General features: G+C 32.8%; 1 protein-coding gene and 1 long non-coding RNA gene across 4 annotated transcripts in view; one reads left to right on the top strand and one right to left on the bottom strand.

Moving 5' to 3' along the window:
* LOC136985333 (uncharacterized) overlaps nucleotides 1–24,666 on the top strand; it is a 60,765-nt gene that overhangs the window by 13,400 nt on the left and 22,699 nt on the right. The gene's annotated exons all lie outside the window — the stretch shown is intronic.
* LOC136985321 (tight junction-associated protein 1-like) overlaps nucleotides 14,345–24,666 on the bottom strand; it is an 84,475-nt gene continuing 74,153 nt past the window's right edge. For all 3 annotated transcript variants that reach the window (XM_067282581.1, XM_067282580.1, XM_067282582.1), the window contains one exon: nucleotides 14,345–14,974. The gene's annotated coding sequence lies outside the window, so the exon portion shown is untranslated. The remainder of the gene's footprint in view (nucleotides 14,975–24,666) is intronic.

The raw sequence follows: 24,666 nt of genomic DNA on the forward strand, positions 1-24,666 counted from the left end.
CTAAAATCTCAAATTTATATTTAGTCATTGGCTACAACACACTATATTCTTGAAGCTATATAATGCAAAACAATCACACAGACTATATATTTTTCAATATTTACAATATTTTTTAAAATTTTCTATTACTATAATCCTTTACTTTCAGCTAATACTATAAAAATGAACATTCAATAAAAAATTTAGCTAAATTTAATTAGTACAAAGAAAAACGATCTAAGATTCAGACATTAAAACAATTTTTATAGATATGGCAATGCTTTTATGGAATGATTGATAAAATGTATAAAAACAGCATGAATTTGCACTAAATTATAATAAAAAATATCGTTGAGATGAAAAATTCATTTTCTTTCTTTCTTCGTGGAAAGTAAATTTCAGGCAATATATTTGGAAAATTTGCATATAGTCTGAAGATTTTATTTTCAAGGATTAATAGAAAAAAAAATTCCAATAATAAAATGAAATATACATATTGTTTTCAAATCAAATAAATCTGAATTGAAAATGAGATGGATTTGATTTACAGATGAAATTTTGCAATTTGTCCAACTTTGGTTGATGAAAGCTTAATGCAATTTCATTTGATAGCAGATCTATCTGAATTTCATAATCTAATCATGATGAACAAATGTTTTACCAATATGCAGACTACTGCTTAGAACTCTGGCTATTGAAAGCTACCAAACTGTTTTGGGTTGTATATTAATTGCACTACAGTTTTTAAGCCATTTTTGACTCTCTCCTTCCTTTTGACACAATGATATACTTATGGCAAACTCCCTCCCCTTTAATTACATGTACAATAATTCATGGATCTCCAGACATTGAAGAAATGACTGGAAAAAAGTTTTATAAATATTTTCTGATAGTTTATTCATATGACTAGTAGGCTTATAAAAACAAATTCATATGCCCTGTAATATCATTAAAAATGTCTACATAGACAATGCCTTGATTCCATCTCTCCATTATATACTTGTATAAGGATGTACTGTACTTTTGTGAACCCCTTCTCCCTTAAACTGTACTCATAATTACTGGATAGCCCTTCTGTGAATTTATAATTATTTGTTTGTTAAAGTCTTGTTGTTATTAGTAAGTACTAAATAATTATTTATAAATAAGAAACATATAAGTATTTTAGGGGATACTATAGATTACCACCTATGGAATTTCAGGTCTTTGGGTATATATCTGAACTCAGGAGACCGAGATGAGTTAAACGATACCCTACTTTTGGACCGGAGACGAAAAATAAAAAAGTTATCATACTTTTTTCCAGTGATTGCGCGATGATAGGGAGTCGTGTCGCTCTCTCTGCTAAGTCGGCCTCGCTATCGTGATCAGGAGTCGCGTTGCTTGCCATTAAAATTGCCTTTAGTAGACTTTCCCCTTTTTTTACTTTGTTCAAGAACTACCGTGAATCAATAACTAGTGACGTTTAGCACATGGCGGCCTGCCGGCGGCTCCCCTCCGGGAGGTCAGTCAGGAGCACAAACAGTGGGAATGGCCGCCATGTTCGCTGCCATAAGTAACACCAAATAGCTTATACGACTATACGTCGTATAAGCTATTTGGTAACACTAATTGAAATGGCAATCGCACGATGATTGGAAGTCGCGTCACTCTCTCCACTCTCGTATCGCGTGTTTAACCCTACTGGAGATGACCGTAGTCCGATGTCATGGTTTGCAGACTTTACCGCAAGATGGCAGTACTAGCAACTATAGTGCCGTCTTCATGAGAGCATTAAAAAAGTATAATAACTTAAAAAGTATGATAACTTTTTTTATTTTTCGTCTCCGGTCCAAAAATAGGGTACCGTTGAACTCGTCTCAGTCCCCTGAGTTCAAATATATAATCAAAGTCCTGAAATTCCATAGGTGGTAATCTATAGTACACCCGTATTTTACTTTTATAAAAAATATTTTAGTATAAAATGATCAGATCCTGAAATGTAAAAAGTGGGAGTTAGATGAGTCATGCAATCCTGCTCAAAGATCATCAACTGTCAAGCTTTTTGACATCATTGTTGATAGATGTTACAAACAATCAATGATCATTTTATTTATCCACATGTTAATTTACAAAATAATGACCTACAGCAATAGTGACAATTAATAATTAATTACCACACTGAGTATAGCTTTATTTGCTTTACTCACCATTTTTTAACTCAGATAATTAACGTCAATTTCCTTTTATAACTGATCTGCACAACTGTGGTACTTACACATGGTATATATTCACTGTTCTCTGACAAACAGAGTTGCCAAACTGGGTAATAAATTGCCAATTGAGCTACTGTTTCTATAAATTGATATTAAAATTTTTACACTATAAGTTATATGTGATTATCTTTGACTTATAATTCATATAATGAATATTAAATAATTAGAAAAGAGTCCAAAAGAGGAATTTTTCAAACAGTTTAAAAACTGGAATTGTCCCACCTAATTTGGGATGTTGTCATTTTACTCTAATAGTAATAATTGATACTGTTTGGCATTCAAATGAAATATAAAAAGATATGAATGGACTTGTCAATAGAGCATTTCAAATTATTTAATTTATAACATTTAAAATTAAATCTTTAAATAGATCTAAGTTTAAGAAATATTTCAAATAATTTGGTTAAATTTACATTGTTTGGCAATTATGGGTATTGATTCAAATCAATTGAAATAATCTTAGATTATTTAAAATCATTAACAAATTAATTTTTCCAATGACCTTAACAAGTATACTTCTCTGCTTTCTTGAAGACCCAAAAACTGTGGATTTCTTTAGTCTTAAGCAGTGGCACATTATCCTATGGGCAAAAGGATAATTGCATGGGGCCCTCAAACCAATCTTTTATAAGAAAATATTTCCCCAAAAAATTCCTCCAAAGAAAAATGTCTGAAGTCAACACTATACATGAGGGTCCCCTAATTCAAATTTGCCTGGGCCCCATGAAGCTATAATGCACCACTGAGATTAAGTGAGATATTTTCATTTCTTGGCTTCCAGAAAAGTATATATATCAAAATCATATATATTTTTTCAAAATAATTTTATATTTTTTATAACAATTTTAAATCTCTATCTACAATTTTAATCTATCTATCTCTAACTTTCAGCTAGAAAATTTTATTTTTGTAAATGTAAACATAAGTCTCATTTAACACACAAACATTGCTTCCTTCTGGAATCTTTTTTTAGGCTACATGGATAGGCATCCACAAAGTTTTCCAGCAGGGGGGCAAAGCTTGGAGACAAAGCATCTCATGGTCAAGGGGGTAAACATACATCTGTCACTTTTACAATTATAATCTGTGGAATCTTTTATTCAATCCTAGGGGAGGGCAAATTCCCTGTTTATCCCTCTCTGTTGTTGTCCATAGTTACATGTGCATTTCAGGCTTGGGCATTTTTAATTCTTTCCTGAAATGCATATGTAGTCTAAATAAAGATTCTGGAAGGAAATAGTGTTTATGTGTTCTTGGATAAATAAGAATTGTATCTGCATCTACAAAAATTAAATATTAATCCCTTAACTGTAAATTTTATTTCAATTTCATAAGCTAAAAATATTCATTTAAAGCAACTCACATTAAATGATATCATTTGATATTATTTCAAATGAAAACGAGCAATTATTTATTGTGATATTGTCACAATGCTGGTTACAATTTTTAATCATATTTTTAATTTATTTAACTTAACATATATGCTCTCCACATCCAATCAGTAATGGCTTGCCCCGGTACATCATACTTTTCTTTTAACAATATCATCTATCTAACATCTTTCAGGATAAAATTTTTGAATTGAAATAATGTGACTTCTGGTTTGCATCAGAAGTTTGTATATGTTACCGGCAAAACCTGATTTTACTCCAAACTAGTTTTGTCTAGGCCAAACTAGTTTAGAATTATTATTCAAGTATATTAATGGTTCAAATAAAATTAAAGGGCAATCAATTAGATAAACAATTTTTATTCAAACATAGTCTACTTAATTATGAAAAATGAGGTTAATGTTACCCTATGTATCGAAGGTGGCGGCTTGTCTCCGAGTCCAGCAATCAGAAGACAGGGAACAGTGGGGACGTGTTCTAACCTAACCTAACCTATTGTAACAAATTACCATAATTATTAGCAACCAAATTATTAGAATAGGTTAGGTTAGGTTAGAATGTGCGTCCCCGGTGGTGGCTCATCTCCGATTCCAGCAATCAGAAGACAGGGAACAGTGGGGACGCGCGTTCTAACCTAACATAACCTATTTTTCCCAATGTCAGATGTGGTAGCTGTATATATGTAATGTGAATGTATGTCTCTTTAATCCAAATAAATAAATCTGGCAGACTTCCTGACAGCAATAGCTGTGAGGAAGTCTACCAGATTTATTTATTCGAATTAAAGAGACATACATTCACACTAACCTATTCTAATAAATTACCATAATTATTAAGTAGACTATGTTTGAATAAATATTGTTCATCTAATTGATTGCCTTTTAATTTTATTTGAACCATTAATATACTTTAATAATAATTTTAAACTAGTTTGGCCTGACACACTTACGCCAAACTAGTTTGGCGTAAAATCGGGTTTTGCCAGTAACATATATAGTTAATCAAGGCCTCCTGCTCCTAATCTTTCCATATCTCCATATCTGGTCTCAGCTTTCATTTACTTAACTCCATTTTTGAGATTAAGGAAGGACAGACAATGACAGTGAAAATTTATACATCTACAATTTTTTTAAATTGCAGCCCAAAAAATGAGAGTATTTGGCTCAGCAATCTTCAGGCAGGCATCACACATTTTTGTCTCCCTTATGCTTCAATTAAGCAGTTTATTGTTATTACCGTATATCTCAGCAGATAAGACGATAGTTGAATCATAAAAAAAAGGCCCCCAAAATCCGAGGTCATCTTATAGGACAGATACAAAAAAAATTAGATTGAAATTTCTATAAATTAAAACCATTATAAAAAAACGGACAAACTGTAATTATTTACTAGTAGAGAGTAGGGTATGTGCACAAAATAGAAAAGCCCATATGACGTTTTTGTGAATAGTCAAGGTCATTACCCAAATGCCAAATCAGTGCAAATGTCTGCAACAATTGCAAGGCAGTGCAAGAAAATAAAATTTGTTCATTCAAAAAATTACAAATAGGACATAATTCCGTATACGCTATACAGTATTATTATCCAGATGATGATCGCTGATCTAAACTAAATTCATAGGCCATTGATAGTTTGGGGGTCGTCTTATAGGACAGATATATGCTAAAACTATAAAACTTTGATGAAAATTTATACCTCGTCTTATCTGCTGAGATATACATATATTTATCTTATTTTTGAAGCATTGGTTGATTAAATGAAAATAATTTTGTTTAACATTAACAGCTAATATCATTTACTATGAAGTGTTTTGAATGGATACTTTAGATTTTAAAATGATAAATGAAATATGAAATATTCATGTTAACCAGTGGCGTGCCGTGACATTTGATGACAGGGAAGCTGTGTTTCTGTAAGAAGCCGACTTCCAGGGGCAATCAGTTAATTGCGCGTCAGTGATGGTCTAGGGCAGTGGTTCTTAACCTTTTTATACTCGCCGCCCACCAAATATTTCATAATTTTTTTGTGACCCCCATTTTTTAATAATAATTTATATTTGATAATTTGATAATTTATCTATAATAAATTGATTTTTTTATTATTGCTTTATTTTTATATAATAAATGTAAATCATAACTTTATTATTTCATTATCTATTTAAATAACATTCAAACTTCACAATTAAACATGAAAACTCATTAATTTTTAACAGAAAATAAAATAAGAAACATGTCGATAAATCGATCCAATGTCGATGCTAAAACTAAACTAAAACGCCCACTTGTCGTAAGGATTTTGCATAACTTTTGCAAAAATATTTAAATTTTCAAAGCCTACTATTTTTCCTAATTATTTTTAAAATTCCAAGCATTAATAGTTTCTTAAAATTGCTTTGGAATAAAAGAAGTAAATACTGCGGTGTAAGTAGCATATTTGCATTTATTTCTTCTGTACTAACAAAGTTGTATGTAGGAAGAAATACAAAATAAATAAATAAAAACTAAATAGGAAAACTTTATCTTTCTTATTTCACTTTTCAATACGATATTCAGATTATACATCAATTTTCTTTTTATTATATTCTGAAGGAAATTTTGCATAATTTGGCGGCCCCCGGCAAACTTCTTATGGACCCCCAGGGGGCCGCGGCCTCCCTGTTAAGAATCACTGGTCTAAGGTCCATTCGTATTCATTTGTTCGATAAGCCAGTAAAAACTGTAGACTTCTCTAAATGTATTTTTAATATCACAATTACATTCTGAATCGCTAGCCACGATATAAGGGCTAAAATTAAAAATAAATTATAAAAACTTACTCGGTGAAATAAAATGTGCGGTGGATATACATACCTGGTACAATGTATTGTTCGATCGTATTAATATACTTTTAAAGAAAATTATAATTAAAATATAGCTTTGTAAAGAAACGTACATAAAAATAACATAAAATATTCTTTACTTTTTAAATCTTAAAACAATCCACTTAGTCAAATATCTTGATACGAGTAGCTAATGGATGGAACTAGTGACGGTCCAGGTAGGTGTGTAGTGAGTGTGCGTGTGCCAAATCCCGAGGGTGCCGATACCGGTCAATGTCAAATGCCTCTTTTGTCGCATCACTAGTATATCTCAAAGGACGCCACAGGGCTGTTGTAAATTTTAAACGTTTCTCACCGTAGCTGTAAAAATCTAACTATGTTAAACTTAATAGTCATTCGTTTTCTAACTAATTCGTTTTAATACCAGGTGTACACGGAAATCAGTTTCCCACTGTACTGAGCGAGTGATTGGTTCTGTTAAGCTTTTGTTGAAGTGAAATTCTGGCTCTTTCAACAGGGTTTTATTTATGTCCCCATTCCCTAATTTCTTAATTATTTAGTCACTTCTTAAGTAGAAATAAGTCGAAACCAGTTACTTTGTACCTGAATATCTGTAGTCTTGGGAAAACAGTGGAAAGACAAATTTTTATGACAACGGATATATAAATCGTAAATTTAAGGAAAATAAATTCTAGAGCTTTTTTTTTGTACCATTGTATGTACTGTACATCTCATTCATTAAATTTGGTTGTAAATGATGCTGCCAAAGTAATAGTTAATTTTTAACACTGTACTAGAATTGTACATGTTTTTTCTGCATCCCCTTACAGATGGGACATACTAAATCGTAATATCACCGGTTTAACATTGAAATCCGTAAGTAATATAAGATGGGAGAGCGAATAAACGCAGAATAAATATATCAAATATTTTAATGGAGTTTTTTTAAACTCCTGTCAACTATACAGAACTATCATAAAAACGTGCCAGTAAACTCCTATCGGTTGGGTTGTTATAAATCTAGTCTAGGGTGGGCAACCCTTTTTATAACATGGGCCAGAATAAATTTTACGTTTTTTTCCGCGCTGTAGTAGTTAATTGACACCTTCTTGTGACTCGTAATTTTTTTAGTCTGCAAATATGAAATAAATAAATAAAAAGTTAATTACTACATTTATTTCTCTTATCGTTTTCGAAAATTACAAAGAATTGGAAAAATAACTATTAATTAGTTATTTTTCCAATTTAATAATCTATTAAAGATCTCGCGGGCCGGATAGAAACTTTTCGCCAGCCGTAGCTGGCCCGCGGGTTGCCCGCCGTTGATCTAGTCTGCTCGTGATTCACATAATCGGGCGAGGGTGGCCGAATATCTAGCAGGCGGCTAACAGCCCACAACCGCTCCGGGATATAAAGTCGCGTACTCTTTACGCGTGTGTCGCTTCTACCAGCTAAACCGTGACGTTTGTGCTATGTAAAGCGCATGCGCCAATGCCTATAATCTGGCTGCTTGGAAGTTGACAGGCAGGCGGATAACAGCCCACAACCGCTCCGGGATATAAAGCTGTACTCTTTACGAGTGTGTCGCTTCTACCAGCTAAACCGGGTGAGGTTGGTGCACTGTAAACCGCATGTGCTAATGCCTATATAATCTGGCTGATTGGAGACTGACCCGGTTTCGACATTCCTTCCGCCACCGAATTATTCGAATATACAATAGCAATCTTATCGTTTTTTTCACATGTAGTATAGAAATTTGTAAAAGATACATAATGCAGTTATAATAAAATATTAATTTTAATTAATTCAAAGTACGTTAAAATATGAAAATTTATATTTTATAAAATTCAAGGGAAGGTCATTGAAAGGTGGAATCGGCGCTTCCATCGCTTCCAATGACAGCACGCCACTGATGTTAACATTAGGAGGTCATTTATGATGTCATGCTATTTTTGGTGAATTTTAACTTTAACCCCTTGTCACATGTTATCACATTTTTCTAATCCCCGTTTAAAATAATCTCATATGAATCATACGCTTTTTTATTTTTTAAAAAGTACAACAATCAAAAGTGAAATTCAGTTTAAGAAGTTTTATCTACAGTATAAATATCAAGTATATTATTCCAATACTTTTTACTCCCATGCACTAGATAAGTTTTCTTTTATTGAAACTATACCAAAAATGGTTACTTTGGTTTCTGTATGAACACTTTGGGAAGATTTTCTATGTCAATAAATTATTTGTCTATCCATTTAATGTCTTAGGCAGAGTCATGTACAATCTTCACCATTAGCTCCCTCTGCCTTCTTTCTGCCTGCACTGGTTGTTGTTCTTGTCTGACTATAGCAATAATTTCCAAACATTTTTGAGCCACCACCACCTTCATTCCATAAACTTATACCCAATACTCCCAACCTGTTTTCCCTTATTGAGAAAGACTTGGAAATATTCTTAGAAAAGCTTTTCTACAAACCTCACACTTTGTGTCCTTACCATACATTGTTCTCCACATGTTCAAACCATTAAATGCAATGTTTCTTCTTACCTATTTTAATGGAGGAAAAGGAAAGGTTGAGTGATCCAAACCCTTGCCTATGGTCACCATTTGTTCAGGACCCTGCCTCCAGTGCCGTCACCCTGTGCTTCTTTTTTGTCCCCTAGATTTACTCATCGTTTCCATACGGCTGTAGCACCCACTTTGGAAATCACTGGACTAGAGCTTGGCCTTGAGAATTTGCAGTACACTATTGTGTGTGCAAGCTTACCAAGGAGACATGATATAATCTACAATTGCCATATGTCTCATTCTGGGAAACATGTGGTAAATGATGATGTGACATGCTATTGGGCTACTGTTGTCATATCATAACCAACAGTTCCACAGTTTTGGTGTTTTTATTGCCATACAAATGCCCATAGTCAGTGGAACCTCTGAGGGAGTTTTGCAATATCAATAGTGAGAGTTGCAGAATAAGAGTGCAATGCATGTAAAATTTTATTATACAAGATCCACCCATAACTGAAATTGTATATTTAGTAAGTAGTAACAACATGCTGCCCTAAACTCCCTTCCCTACCCACAGATCATCACATTTATTAAATTCCCTCTTGGAACGTGACATCACTTATGGAAGACCCCTTAATAGATATCATCTGAATATTAATTGATACAAAATGTTCAGTTGCCATTTTAAAGTTCAAAAATATTTATTTGAAACAATTCCTATAGCATGGCATAAATTCATATTTCAAATGATACTATCATCATTTAATGCCATTTCAATTATCTCAATACCAATAATTTCAATTTAAACAATATCATATGAAATATCGCAAAAATAAATTGATGTTTTAAAGTATTTACTAGTATTTTCCAAAAATAGCAGAGAAAAATAGTTTACCTAATTGTGAAGATCATTTTAGTTGCACACTTAAGGCCACTAACCTTCAAATCTGCCATTAAACAAATCTATCAAGTTACCTTCTTCTGTTAATCTAAACTCATATTTTGAGGTAATACTTTATTTAGATAACTTGTAAGCACAAAAAAATATTAGATACTAAAGTTTTTTCTTTATACTATTGCAATTACATAAAACAGCAAAATCAAATCTACACATAAAATGTTAATATATGGCATTTTTATTTTCCAAACTATTCATTTCTATAATATATAATATTAATAGATTATTTAAAAATTATACTAAAGACAATTCTAATAGAGACCAAGTCCAAATGTAGTAGATTGAATAGGTAGGTATTCATTTTCTAAATATAAGATATTCTGTATCTCTAGTTAGGTAATAAAATATATAAATGCTACATCAACAACTGTCGTAAATCATTGGGCTATAATTTGGAAATTTAAAATATATAAATCGATATCTTCCAAATGATGGTGAATTTGGAATAACTGAAAATGCTAGTTGCAAACTCAGCAATATTTTCACTCCCAATGATTTGCAAAGATATATTAACAGAAAAATAAAGATCATATTCAAGTTAAGATGATTTCTAAAGATACCTTCCTATCTACAAAATCTTTAGATGATGTGATAATTAACAGAAAAGTTACCATACATAGCTATAAAGCAAACTGATTGAATATATATTGATTTCAGTATGAGAAAGATCAATTTATGATAAAATTCAAAGAAACACATCCATGGAATATATTTTAAAAAGCAGCAATGTGGACATACTATGCAATCATTAAGTTTTTTGCATTTTATGTTTGAAATAAAATAGAATTTTCATTGGAAAACATAATAATACTTTTTGTTTTATATCATTTCCAAAACAAATCAAGTCCAGTCTAGTGTATATATTCTTTAAATTTAAAAAGAAACTAAAAATTTTCAAATAAATGACTAAACATAGCAAAAAAAAAAAAAAAAATATGATTCAAGTAAGTATATATAGTACCCAATTGGGATATTTTGTAATTTTTTTTAAATTCCGTAAAATAACATTTCCTAAGTATATCATTATCTCTGAAATAGTTTTTGTGGACTTGGTCCACTTTAGAATTAAATCCTCCATACATTAATCCAGAGCTTAATCTCTTTATTGATTTTTCATTGTTAATTATAAAAACATTTTTAAAATGTTTGTTAGCATAAAAAAATAAAATTATTTAAATTTGCAAATAAGAAAAATTTTAATATTTCAAGATTTTGAAAAAATGACTGTACATACAATTAAATTTTTTGTATTTTGTAATATGCATTCTAATGTAGGAAAATGTTTATTTTTAAAAACAAGATATTTTTTGCATTAAATTTTATTTATGTTCTTACTTTTTTAAAAAAAATAAAAATTTAAATTGCCATAAAAGTATTAAATTTGGGAAAGGATATACAGTAGAGAGTCGTTAATCCGAATCGCCGATTATCTGAATGATTTTCAGTCGGACTGTGTCGTGCTGAATTGAACATTTTTGATACTAGATTTACTTCTAAAGTATAATTTTCATGTTTTTATATTCTTCAATATATTTATTTTGTTTGTACAAAATAAATAATTTTTAACGATACAATAGCCTCAATTATTATTATAAAAATTTTTGTTACACTTAAAATCGATGAAAATTCAACACGAAGCGACACGCAACGGAGAAACATTTGAACATCGGACAGGTTAATATATTTTTTCGTACATAATCGGTTATCCAAACAAATCACTAATCCGAACAACTCCAGTCCCCAATTGATTCGGATTAACGACTCACTACTGTATATATATATATTTATTTATTTAGAACAGGTTTATTTCAAAAATAAAGATAAATAACAAAAATTTGATACTGGTATATATGATAATTTTCTATAGTTTCTATTCATTCATTTTAAAATATACTTTCAAATATACTTTTCAAACATATCACACTATAATAATTATTAAATGTAAGTTGTTATTAAATAAATACTTACGAAATGAAAAATAGAAATAATAAAATAATAAGTTAACATATTCCAAGATGCACTTGATGCCAAGGTACACAATAAAATAAATGTAACTACTGTCTATCAGCATTAAATAATTTTAATTGACAAAAATAATAAGCAATCTCAAAAAACTTTGGGATATGTTAGGAGCTAATCTATATTGCTCAGGTAATAGATTATCTGAGCACTAGGATTTTGATATGCATGGAAGATACACCACAGATCTAGTTAAAAAGGTGTTAGATTATTATTATGAGCCTTAGTGGTCATAAGTTTACGCCATCAGTGCAATGATTGTAACATGTTGTTTATTTGGGAGATGTTATTACATCTTGTCTTGTGAATTGTAATTAGCTAACTTTTGAACCTCCAGATTATTGAGCATCTCTTTTAAAGTCAATTAAATATCCTTGGATAGGATAGTTTTGGGTAAATAATGATGTTATAAAAGTCACTAATATTAACATAATAATAATGTTTCTTATCAATTATTTTTTTAAATTTTTGTATCTTGTTTTAGGTTTAAAATATAGTAAATCAAAAATATGTTATTTTTTGAATCTTCTATGAAGTTCGAAAATATTTGTTCTAATTTTGAATTTTTACCTGAGGATGATAGTAATAAACTTTGAAAGTACTTGCAAGGTTTCATGAGATTTGCTATTATTTTTGTCAGTTAAAATTGTTTAATGTTGATGGACAGTAGTTACATTTGTTTTAGAATAAGTTGACAAAAATTTATTATGTAATTAGTGAAAAATAAACATGAAATAAGTATGTAAAAAATCAAAAGAAAAACACTAATTAAAAAGTAAATTAATCAAAATTTCACAATTATTTCTGATGCTAATAACAATAATATATGTATATTTTTTAACATATTGCATTTATTTACATTTAAATTTATATGACCTATAATAAAAAAAATAATGGTACTAAAGAAAAATAAAATAGGCTCTATTAATTTACATTAAATTTGTAATCTAGTGAATAGATGATAAAGAATAATAAAGGATTTATTCTAAAGCAAACTATAATTTGAGAATTTTATAGAAAAAAAATTATAATTGCACTGTAATGTTCAATTAATAAGTGACTTAGTATTCTATGATGCTATTCATTTTAAACTGCAACTTTAAAACAAATCTTACTTCTATTTTAAGTCTTTATTATGAATTTATTATGCATTTAATTATGTTTTTATTATTTTATATGTAATATAAAATAATAAAAACATAAACGTGTACACTAATAAAATTTTATTTACATTGAAAAAATTGCTACAGACAGAGCATAACAATGAAGACATTGACATTTGATTTGTGTTCTTTTACTAGTGCATTACAAGTGAAAATTTGTTTTTAGAATATTTTTGGTTTTTGTATGTTTTCAGTTTTGTTGATATAGAAAAAATATTTCAATAAATTATATATTATTTACTTTCAGCCAATATTTTCTCTTAAATCATATATTTAAATTTTGAATGTAACTTTTTGATGTCTATTTAGGTAATTTTTAATTAAAACTTTAATTTAATGTTAAGTTCTTAGGCATATTTTAGGTTACATCATAGTATTTATGATTAGAATATAGGACCTAAAAATTAATTAACCAGTAAATCTATACTAAAACAAAGTTTTTCCCAAATTCTTTATTTTAAACTTATAAGAAAATATTGGCCAAGAATAAACAATAACTTAAAGATATGATTTTTCAAATTTTATAAATACATATTTACAATATTTTAAAATTGTTTAAAAAGACAATAATCATAAAATATAGATTTCATACCACATATTATATTATGTTTCTATCGTTTATATTAATTACACTAAACTGTTGACAGTATTAAAAGTTTTATAATTTGTGATTAAGTTTTATATATATAAATGTATTTCATATATCTATATTGCATATAATTATATTTTGTAAATAATATATTTTAAAGTTATATTGTTTATTCCACTAAAAACAAAATGCATACATTTTAAGAGTACAGTAAATAGTGATATCTTGGACTTTATAAATTTATAGTTTAAGTTCATAATATAAATTTTTATTGTCACAGATGGTAACATTTCATTATAATAAATTTAGTAAAATATTTTCATTGCTTGGTATTTTTCATTTCACAATTTCATTATATAGCTTAGATAAATATCTAAAATTATCATTACTTGATCAATATAATATTTGATCAGTTAACTATATATTGTACAGAAAAATAAAACAAAAACAAAGAGAGGGGCTTATAAATCTTTAAAAATAAAAGAAAAAAGATATTAAAAATGATTTTAAACATAAAAACTATATATTAACAAATTAAAGTAACTATTTTTTAATTACTGACTTATTTTAAAGTAATCATTGATTCATATGAATCATATTAAATTGTAAAAATTAAAATAATTTGTCATTAAAATTTTATTATTTAATAGATTAGCCCTTGTGTTGAAAATTTCTCAATCATATAATTTGATCAAAATGTTTTATCTGAAACAAATAAAATTTTTTTGTTGCAAATAAAACAGTTTGATAAAATTATTTTAATATATTATTTTATATATTTGTATATAATCAATATTTATTATCAACTTGTATTTTTTACAATATAGTAACACTGATAATTTTTGGGCCATATTTTTATATATTCTGATTGATATGCATTATCTCAAACATCTTGTCTCTAGTCAAATATTTCATTTCAGATATACATCATTTAAAGATTTCACTTAAAATGTCAATTAAGAAATATAAAATCCTTATAATTTAAATAACTGTTTTATGCTTACAAATACAGTATATTATAAAATATACAATAATAAGATCACAGAAATTCGTTGTGTACATATTAATTTGATGTACTGGCACTGTAGATTTGATGATTATCATGTAATGCAATACTAATATATTCAATTATTTAATTCTTTTTGATATAGGTATTGTAGTTAAAATTAATTTATATTTAGTTAAAATAGACTATATTTGTTTTTGATGGCAATTATTACATATGTATCCACTGAATATTCTTCTATCAACATTTATATAAACATAAGTAATAATGTATTTTAACAGCTGCACCTGAAAAAAATAATTGGAACATTTTTTAAAAGTGAATAATACATAATTTTCTTATTAAAAAATGAAATTAATTTCTATAATTCTACAATTGTAATTTTTTTATCTTATTATATTTATCTTATTATTATAATGGTGTGGATATGTGCATGCATGTGCACATGGACTTACAACAGACATTTTGATAATCTCCTCCAAAAAGAACAGTTTTCTGGTGGAAGCACAAGATTTTTACAACAGGTAACACAAAAGATAATTGAATAAACAGCAGACTTCCAGTAGATGTGAAAAATTTAGTGAAATCAAGGAATCAGTGCCGAGATTTTCAATGTGGAAACATTCTGTGGAACTGAGTATACCTGAACAACAACGCATAAGCTTACCCTTTGTGTTACCTGTTGTAAAAATCTTATGTTCTTTTTTGGAGGCTGTCATCCAAATCTCTGCTGAAAGTCTGCATGTACTTCTTTCATTGTTTTTCCTGTTCTTTCCCTTTCATAAACTGAATAACTAGCATTTATACTTGCTTCAATAGTATAGTTACTTATATCAGCCATTATTCATAGTCTTTTATCTGAAACAAACAAACAAGTAGAACTTGCAATTAATTTTCTACAGGGTGATGGACTTTGTGCGTACTCTGTAATTATCCTCATTTAAAATTCCATTTATAACAACAAAGACACCAAAGGAATTTAGCAAAGAAAACATGGATTGAACAGAATTTATTTCCTGAAATTATCATACTTCTGTAAGTAATCTTTGATTTGGTGGATGTTCAATTGGAATATATATCAAATCAATCTAGAACTTTTCAGCAAATTAAAATTAATCTAAATCAAATCAGTAAAATGTCAAATTATTTCAGAATACATTTTGATACTAATAATTAACCATATTAAGCAATTTGTACTAAAGTTGGTTAGTCAACCATCTTATACTAATATTAATAATTAAATAAACTTAGTAATTTAGAATATTTTGGAAGAACAGAATTCTAATTAAATAAACATATATTGCTAAATGTTTTAGCATACTTAAATACATAAACAGGGAAGTAAAGAGAAAGAGCTGAAAATTTTTCCAGGCCCAGAGAAAACTTAGGGGCTTGTAGTGATTCCTACCTCTATAAAATTAATGTTATTTTTACTAACAGAAAATAAAATCTTTAAGACTGCTGGACCTCCATCCAATTGTTGCTTCCATATCTATATATTTGTAAGATAATTTGCAATCTATTTGAGCTTGATTATTTATATAGGTATAGGGTTGTGCCTTACATCTTTTCCTGCTTCCCCCTTCACCACATGGTGGGTTTGACTCAGTGGCATGCTCCTAGGTTAAAACCCGGGTGTGTCTGGATCGGGGTGATGTGTGTAAAACAGTGTGTGTAACTAGTGGTGGGGAGATTTATTCGGGGTGTCTCGGCAACAAGAGGAGGACGGAAGGAGAGAGAAAAGAAAGAATTTCGAGGATAGGTGCAGGATAGTGTGTGAAAGTGTGTGGTGAAATAATCGGGAAGTGAAAAGGAAAAACTGTAGAATTGGGTCAGTGAGATTTAGCTTCGAACAGTGTCTGTCCAGTGTAAAAGAAGAAGTATGCTTCAAATTCATTTTCGATACTTTTACATCTGTATGTTACGGGAATTCTGTAGTAGTACATCGTTGGGAAAATCGTGTGTTAACGTTATTCGGTAAATTGGATTGTCAGGCTCTGTACTTTCCGGCGAGTTCCTTGGAAGTACTGTATGTTCATTTGAGGAAAATTAAATGGTTATCTTGTTAATTTGGATAGTTGTCTTTGTCTAGTCCCTACTGAGATCAGTGGGTTTTCCCTTTCAAGCATCTGCTCTATCAAGCACACACGTTATTAATTTGGCCCATTGAAGATATCGCTAAAATTCTCCGTGTTGACTCGTTTGTACTTAGTATACTCCCACAGAGCCATTGAGAGCTTGTATGGGACACTTTTTCCTTTTGTTTTTTAAACAAATGAAATATGTACAATATTTCTTTATCAATAAAAAGTTGTTTTAAAGGTTTATTTTTTATTAGTAAAAATAACATTAATTTTATAGGTAGTATGAATCATTAAAAACCCCTAAGTTTTATCTAGGCCCAGGAAGAAAGTTCCCAGCTCCCTCTCTTGACTGCCCTGGGTATGTATTGTATATAAGCATAGGCGTAGCTTAGGGCAGGGCAGTGGGGGCGGCCCACCCCGGGTGTCACCCGTGCAGGGGTGACACCCGGTAGGCCTGTACCTAAAAAAGAAAAAAAAAAAGATTGCACCAGCACCAGCTAAAAATCTTACTATGATTTATTCTATAAATCTAAACTCATACATTGCAACATTGCATATTCAATATAGCGTTCAAGTTGTTTGAGTGTGAAGATATTACAATTCAACAGTGTTTTATAAGAGTTAAAAAGGGTAACATCATGATATCCGCACCGGGTGTCACCCATGCTACGCCACTGTATATAAGTATTCTAAAATTCAGCAATATTTAAAACATCAACCGCACACCGCGATAAATAAACGATAATGTCCACAAAAAACCAAAAACGGTGTGTTATCTCATAAATAAAATTGTCACAAATGTTTTCAAACATAAAAGTTCTTCATCAGGTGAAAAACGGACAAATTGCAAAAAAACGTTTGATGGAACAGTTTTTGAAAGAGCTGTGTGAAAGATTCGAAACAAAACTTGTGCGGATGTCGTCATTACAGAAAAGTTTCTACTTCCACCCATGCGCAACGATGACGACATCTGCACGAGTTTCGTTTCAAACCTTTCACACAGCTCTTTCGAAAACTGTTCCATCGAACGTTTTTTTGCAATTTGTCCGTTTTTCACCCGATGAAGAACTTTTATGTTTGAAAACATTTGTGACAATTTTATTTATATGAGATAATGCACTGTTTTTGGTTTTTCATGGACATTATTGTTCAGCAATATTTGTTATTTAACATGAAAAAACATTAAAAACTGGATGTATTAATTAAAATTAATATTAAAAATCCTTAAATCCAGTATACTATGTTCTAATCATCACTAATAGTCCTGCCCCTAGTGTCAATCTTGTCATATACCTTTTTTGTACCATAATTTCCTATCAATAAACCATATATTCCTTCAAATGCTACCATTGAGTCTGTATATGTTTATTCCAATCCACTCGCATCTCATAAATACATTCTGTAGTAATAAAAATAGAACATTTATTAATGGAATGAATGTTTTTGACCATGTAAAACATTCTTCGAATCCTCAAATTATCTTCAGATTCTACAATCTGAAGATAACCATTGTTCGTGGTCAAAAACATTTGTTCCATTAACAAACATTCCATTTTTACTGGATTTAAGGTTTTTTGATATTAATTTTTGTTATTTAATTAGAATACTGTTTATGATGCAAATGCACTGAAATTATCATTGCTTTCTTCCAGTCCTAATAACACATTATAGTACTAATTCAACTACTCAAAACTGGGTATACATTAATAAGCACTATACACACAATCAATATCAGCAAGAAGAAACTACAAGAAAACAAATGTTGCAGCTCAAGTACTGTACAACTGTTAAAACAAAAAATTACTAGGAATGGCTGATTGCTGTCCATGTGTTAAAAAGGGGAGATGTGAGAGAGAGGGAGATGCAGAGGGTTGTAAGATTAAATTTCATAGATTGATTTCTATTCGGGGATGAAGAAATCTATATCTCTAAAGTTGATAGCCACATTTTTTCTCGTGCTTTGTAAATTTCTAATTATTCTAAATATCTAAGCCATTCTTTGTGGGAGGTGCTATGTATGAAGTGTGTTCGGTCAATATGTATATTAATTATTTTCTCGGTTTCCTTTTATGTATGTATCGGGTTTTCTTGGTTTGTACCGTGTCGCGTGGAATTTTCTTATGATGTCACCTTAGGATACGTGAGAAGCTTTCTGATTGGTCCAGAGTGGGACAATAAGTGAAGCGGACTTCCGGAGAGCGGGAAATATAAATTGAGGGACTCTCACGATTGAGGACACTTTTTGGCTGCTTTTGGATTCGTCGAGGAAGGTTGCCGAGGAAGGGTCAGCAAGGACGTCGGAGTTAGACCGGGAGAACAGGAGTCTAGAAAGGGCGACCACTTTCAGTCGGGAAGCACAATCCGTTTCCATCGTAGTGTAATTGAGAAGTATCAACGAGGGACGTACTTCTGGTGACGTAAATTACGTTCAGGTATCGGAAAGAACTATTAGTTTTGTGAATTAACGTAAAGAAAAGGAACGCTTGGAACTCGAGATCGTGTTGCATTTACTTAACATAATACCGTGATTCGTCGAAGGCTAATATATGCAATTATTGTATAGAAGGAAAATGTGTATGTATATATGTATATAGAGTATTGTAAATTTCGTTAGTTTTAAGTCGTGTATCGTGTAAACTTGAGGGTTAGGAAGCATCTCGCGGTTATTGTACTGTTAGAATAAATTACTGTTGTTTCGCCAAATTCGTGCACGTGTAATTGGTCATTACTTGAGTCCTTAACATACATCCTTATTACATCCGTGGACTTAGATCCATCGGATAATCAACATTGGCGTCCGCGACAGGATATTGATCGGGTTGTTTGTTGTAAAAGGACCGACCAAACGTGCATCTTGTATTAACCCCTCATCCTACTGCCGCTTATATCTGTAATTATAGCCATTGGAATTGTAAATTATATTATTGTAAAACCAAAAGGTTTCGGTAAACTATGGATGAACAAATTACCAGCGGATCTTCAGGGGCAGGGGAATTGGGCAATGTGCCTATTGTAACGGGATTTATGGGCATGATCCCATGTTTTTCGAACCTGCCCGGAGATATTTTAGATGTGAGTAGGTTTTTCCAAACCGTCGAGAACGTCGCGTCGTTGGCAAGCTGGGATGAGACTGTGAAGGTCACCGTAGTTCAAGCCCGCCTAAAAGGTGAGCCCTTGTCTTTATTTTTCGATTTAAGGGACCAGGGCGTCATGAGCTATGATGAAATAAGGAGGGCTCTTATAAAGTGCTTTGGTCGTAAAGAAAAAGAACAGGACCCGTTTGATCAGGTATTAAAGATCTCCCAGAGAAGAGGGGAGAGGGTTTGCGAATACGGGATTAGGATTAAGTCGTTGTTTTCACGAGCGGTGACGCGCAATTCTAATTTAGCGACGCTTCGCGACAATGCTGTTAAGGAATGCTTTATAAAAGGACTACTAGCGGAGATTAGGAGGCAGGTGATGCAGAGGCGGCCGGACACCTTGGATGAGGCGATAGTAAAGGCCGAAGAAGAAGAGGAAATCGAATCGGCCTGCAACAAACGAGGTGGGATAAGTGAGGTATGCGCAAATGTTGAGCATGAAAGGGGGTTGGAGAGAAGGGAAGTACAATTGGGTAAGCGTGTAGAGGAGTTGGAGACTCAAATAAGGAGTTTGACCGAGTCCATGGCATCTTTACTCGAGCACATGAAGGGGAACAATAACCGCGAGAGGTGGGGAAAAGAGCGCCGTTGTTACACGTGTGGTGAAATAGGCCATATTTCGAGAAAATGCAACAAGAGAAGAGGTTTAAACTAGTCAGAGGTCATTTGAAAGGTCAGGCGAATGACCGGTTAGTTAAATTAGAACTGACCAGAAAGATCCACTTGTCAGACCGGGGGTTACCGATTGTAAGAGGTGTAATCCTAGGACGTGAAATTGCTGGTCTAGTAGATACAGGTGCAGAAAGGACCGTAATTAAGAATGAATTGACTGAATATATCAGGCGTGAAAATAGGAATTGGGTGGTCCCAAACAATTCATGTATTAGTGGGATGTCGGGAGCACTCATAAACAGTGATGAGGCCGTAGCAATCGAGTGCTGTTTCCACGATGGGAAAAAGGTATGCACGACAACACCAAGTGTTGGGTTTCCTGAAAGGGCAGGTTACGAGATGATCATCGGGATGGACATTATTTGCCAGCACCCTGGGCTGTTGGTGGGGATCGAATCAGTGGTTAAGGCAGATAAGCAAGGTCGTGAAGGGAGATTTTGTATTAATATAAATAGTGAGGTAGGGGTGGCAGAGGTAGAAAGAGAGGTGTGGAGATTGGATCACCTAGATGAACCGGTTAAGAGGAAAATAATAAATATTTTGAGAAAGTATCCGGACGCTATTGCTAGCGAAATTGCCGAGTTATCTGGCACTAGCAGACATATGCACTCTGTTAGCCTGACGTCGGAACGTCCGGTCAATGTTAGACAGTACCGAATTCCGTACAGTTACTTACCTGGCCTTAAGAAGCAAGTTAGTGAGCTGATAAAAGCAGGTATATGTGAGGAGAGCTCATCGGAGTGGAACTCTCCTATACATGTTGTTCCTAAAAGCTCTGGTGAGATTCGTATCACTTTGGACCTGCGAAAAATTAATGATATAACAGAACCCCAAATATTCCCGATGGCTCGAATAGACGACATCTTATCCCAACTTAATGGGAACAGATATTTCTCGGTATTGGACTTAAAAGCAGGGTATTTCCAGATTCCTCTAGATCCCAAGGTAAGACACATATTTGCGTTCTCCACACCATGGGGAAAATACCAACTTTGTAGGATGCCTCAGGGTGGGAAGAATAGTGGGAGGTTTTTCCAATACATTATGACGAAGATCTTAGCAAAATTTGTCGGAAATAGCTGCTTTGTGTTTCAAGATGATATTGTATTATTTTCACAAAGTTTGGAGGATCATCTTGAGCTTGTCGATCGAGTAATTAGTACATTAAGGGATGAGGGCCTAAAATTAAATCCGAGTAAATGCCAAATATTAGCAAAGGAGGTGAGATATTTAGGACATATTATTAATAGCGAGGGTGTGCGACCTGATCCCAACAATGTTGAGTCGATCAAGAAAGTGGAAACACCTCGTAGTGTAAAAGAGGTCCGCAGTTTTCTCGGTGTGGTTGGATTTTTTCGGAATTTTATCCCGTCGTTTTCCGATATCGCTGCTCCATTAACAGAACTCACCAAGAAAGGGAAGAGATTTTTATGGAGCCCAGAATGTCAGAGAGGTTTTGAAAAGTTAAAAGAGGCAATAGCAAGCCCACCAATTCTAGCTCACCCGGATTTTGATAGACCATTCTATTTGCACACTGACGCATCTGACAACGCGGCAGCTGCGGTGCTCGAACAACGGCACGAAAAGGGACTGGCTCCGATAGGCTATTTTAGTAGGAGATTTCAAGGGGCAGAAATCAATTATTCCACAATTGAGAAAGAATGTCTAGCAATTGTTTTAGCCTTAAGACACTTCAAATTTTTAATTCTAGGCCAAAAAACGATAATACTCTCTGACCATAAACCCCTTGTGTTCCTTAGCAACATTCAAAATGGGAGCAAGCGTCTGACTCGTTGGATAATGGAGATTATGGACTACCATATAGAAGTCCAACATGTGAAAGGCGTTGACAATAAAGTAGCGGACTTCCTTTCGAGGAACGTTAACGGGGTTCATCACTTCGATGTTGAATCTACAAGGGCTGTAATCCCTAATAGATACGAGATTGGTTTATCACAGGATCGCGATGAAACTTTTGGCCCCATAAAAAGGGATTTACTGAGAAGCCCCGGGAATAGAAATATTGGGAGCTATATGCACCAGTATGTAGTAATAAGCGAATGCCTGTATAGAAGAAGCCTCTTGAAGTCCCGTGACAAGTATGTTAGCCAATTATGCGTAGGGGAGGATCTTGCTAGGGAAGTGATTAAGGCTGTTCACGAAAACAATCTGTCGGGGCATTGGGGCGTGCGAAAAACTATAATTAACATTGAGAAACACTATTATATTCGGAATTTGAGAGAGAAGGTCGAAGGTGTCATTAAGACGTGTGAAAGGTGCCAGAGGCATAATGTACACAAAGGAAAGGCTCCTTTCCAAGAAAACGAGACGGCTGAGGCACCTTTCCAAAAGATTGCTGTGGATATAGTAGGACCTATCCGCACATCGAGCAGCGGTAACCGATTCATCCTTGTAATAGTAGATATTTTCACTCGTTTCGTCGAAGCACACCCTTTGAAGGACCAAACTGCATGGTCCGTGAGTAATACAATATTTAATGAAATCGTTTGTAGGTACGGTGCCCCAGAAGTAATTATTTCCGATAGAGGTACCAACTTTCTATCATCTTTATTCTCGGACTGTTGCAAGTGGTTAGGAATTAGGAGGAACATTACTACCGCTTATCGACCTTGTGCGAATGGCACGTGCGAACGGGTGAACAGATCGTTAGTCGAAATGATAACTAAATCCTCTGACGATGGGAGAGTTGAATGGGATGAAATGATACCTTCTGCATGTTTTGCCTATAACAATTCGCACCACACTGCCATAAATGAGTCACCTGCCTTCCTCTTGTATGGTGTTGATCCCCGTACCCCTAATATCGAATACCTGCCTGATGATATGTCTACCGATGAGCGTAGGGCATTCCTGGTCACGAAACTCCGTGCATTACGGGAAAATGCGAGTATCCATGCGCGAAATTACAACAAGAAAGGAAGGGATTATCAAAGCAAAGGGAGAACATTAGTAAGTTTTTCGGAAGGGCAGAGGGTTTGGGTGAGAAAGAAAGGTGTTAAAGGGAATAAGTTTTCTTATAATTATAAAGGACCCTTTCGGATCACCAAGGTGATAAACCCAACTACGTATCGTGTGGAGGGTTGCAATATGAAGGATCAGGAGACTGTCCATGTCGATCGCCTAAAACCTTGCTATGGCTATCCGATTTGTAATAAGAAAAAAAAGAGGGAGGATAGAGGAATTGTACTGGAGGATGATGATGAAGTCCTGGATGATCGGTTGGTGAGGAGACGTGGGGTGGTCACTAACACGCAAGGTGTTGACACAAGTGGTGTGCAGAAGTGCACTGACCTTGAGGTGCGTAAGAAACCTTATAACCTACGTGAACGCAAAATTGATTTCCGTAGTTTGCACTACGGGAAGTGAGTCGCTTGGGGGGGAGATATGTAGTGCTACGCAACTATGTATTATTGTTATTATTATTATTATTAATTATTTTCTCGGTTTCCTTTTTGTATGTATCGGGTTTTCTTGGTTTGTACCGTGTCGCGTGGAATTTTCTTATGATGTCACCTTAGGATACGTGAGAAGCTTTCTGATTGGTCCAGAGTGGGACAATAAGTGAAGCGGACTTCCGGAGAGCGGGAAATATAAATTGAGGGACTCTCACGATTGAGGACACTTTTTGGCTGCTTTTGGATTCGTCGAGGAAGGTTGCCGAGGAAGGGTCAGCAAGGACGTCGGAGTTAGACCGGGAGAACAGGAGTCTAGAAAGGGCGACCACTTTCAGTCGGGAAGCACAATCCGTTTCCATCGTAGTGTAATTGAGAAGTATCAACGAGGGACGTACTTCTGGTGACGTAAATTACGTTCAGGTATCGGAAAGAACTATTAGTTTTGTGAATTAACGTAAAGAAAAGGAACGCTTGGAACTCGAGATCGTGTTGCATTTACTTAACATAATACCGTGATTCGTCGAAGGCTAATATATGCAATTATTGTATAGAAGGAAAATGTGTATGTATATATGTATATAGAGTATTGTAAATTTCGTTAGTTTTAAGTCGTGTATCGTGTAAACTTGAGGGTTAGGAAGCATCTCGCGGTTATTGTACTGTTAGA

Source organism: Centruroides vittatus, unplaced genomic scaffold (assembly GCF_030686945.1).
Source record: "Centruroides vittatus isolate TY-2023 unplaced genomic scaffold, ASM3068694v2 contig_958, whole genome shotgun sequence".
Classification (NCBI taxonomy): domain Eukaryota; kingdom Metazoa; phylum Arthropoda; class Arachnida; order Scorpiones; family Buthidae; genus Centruroides; species Centruroides vittatus.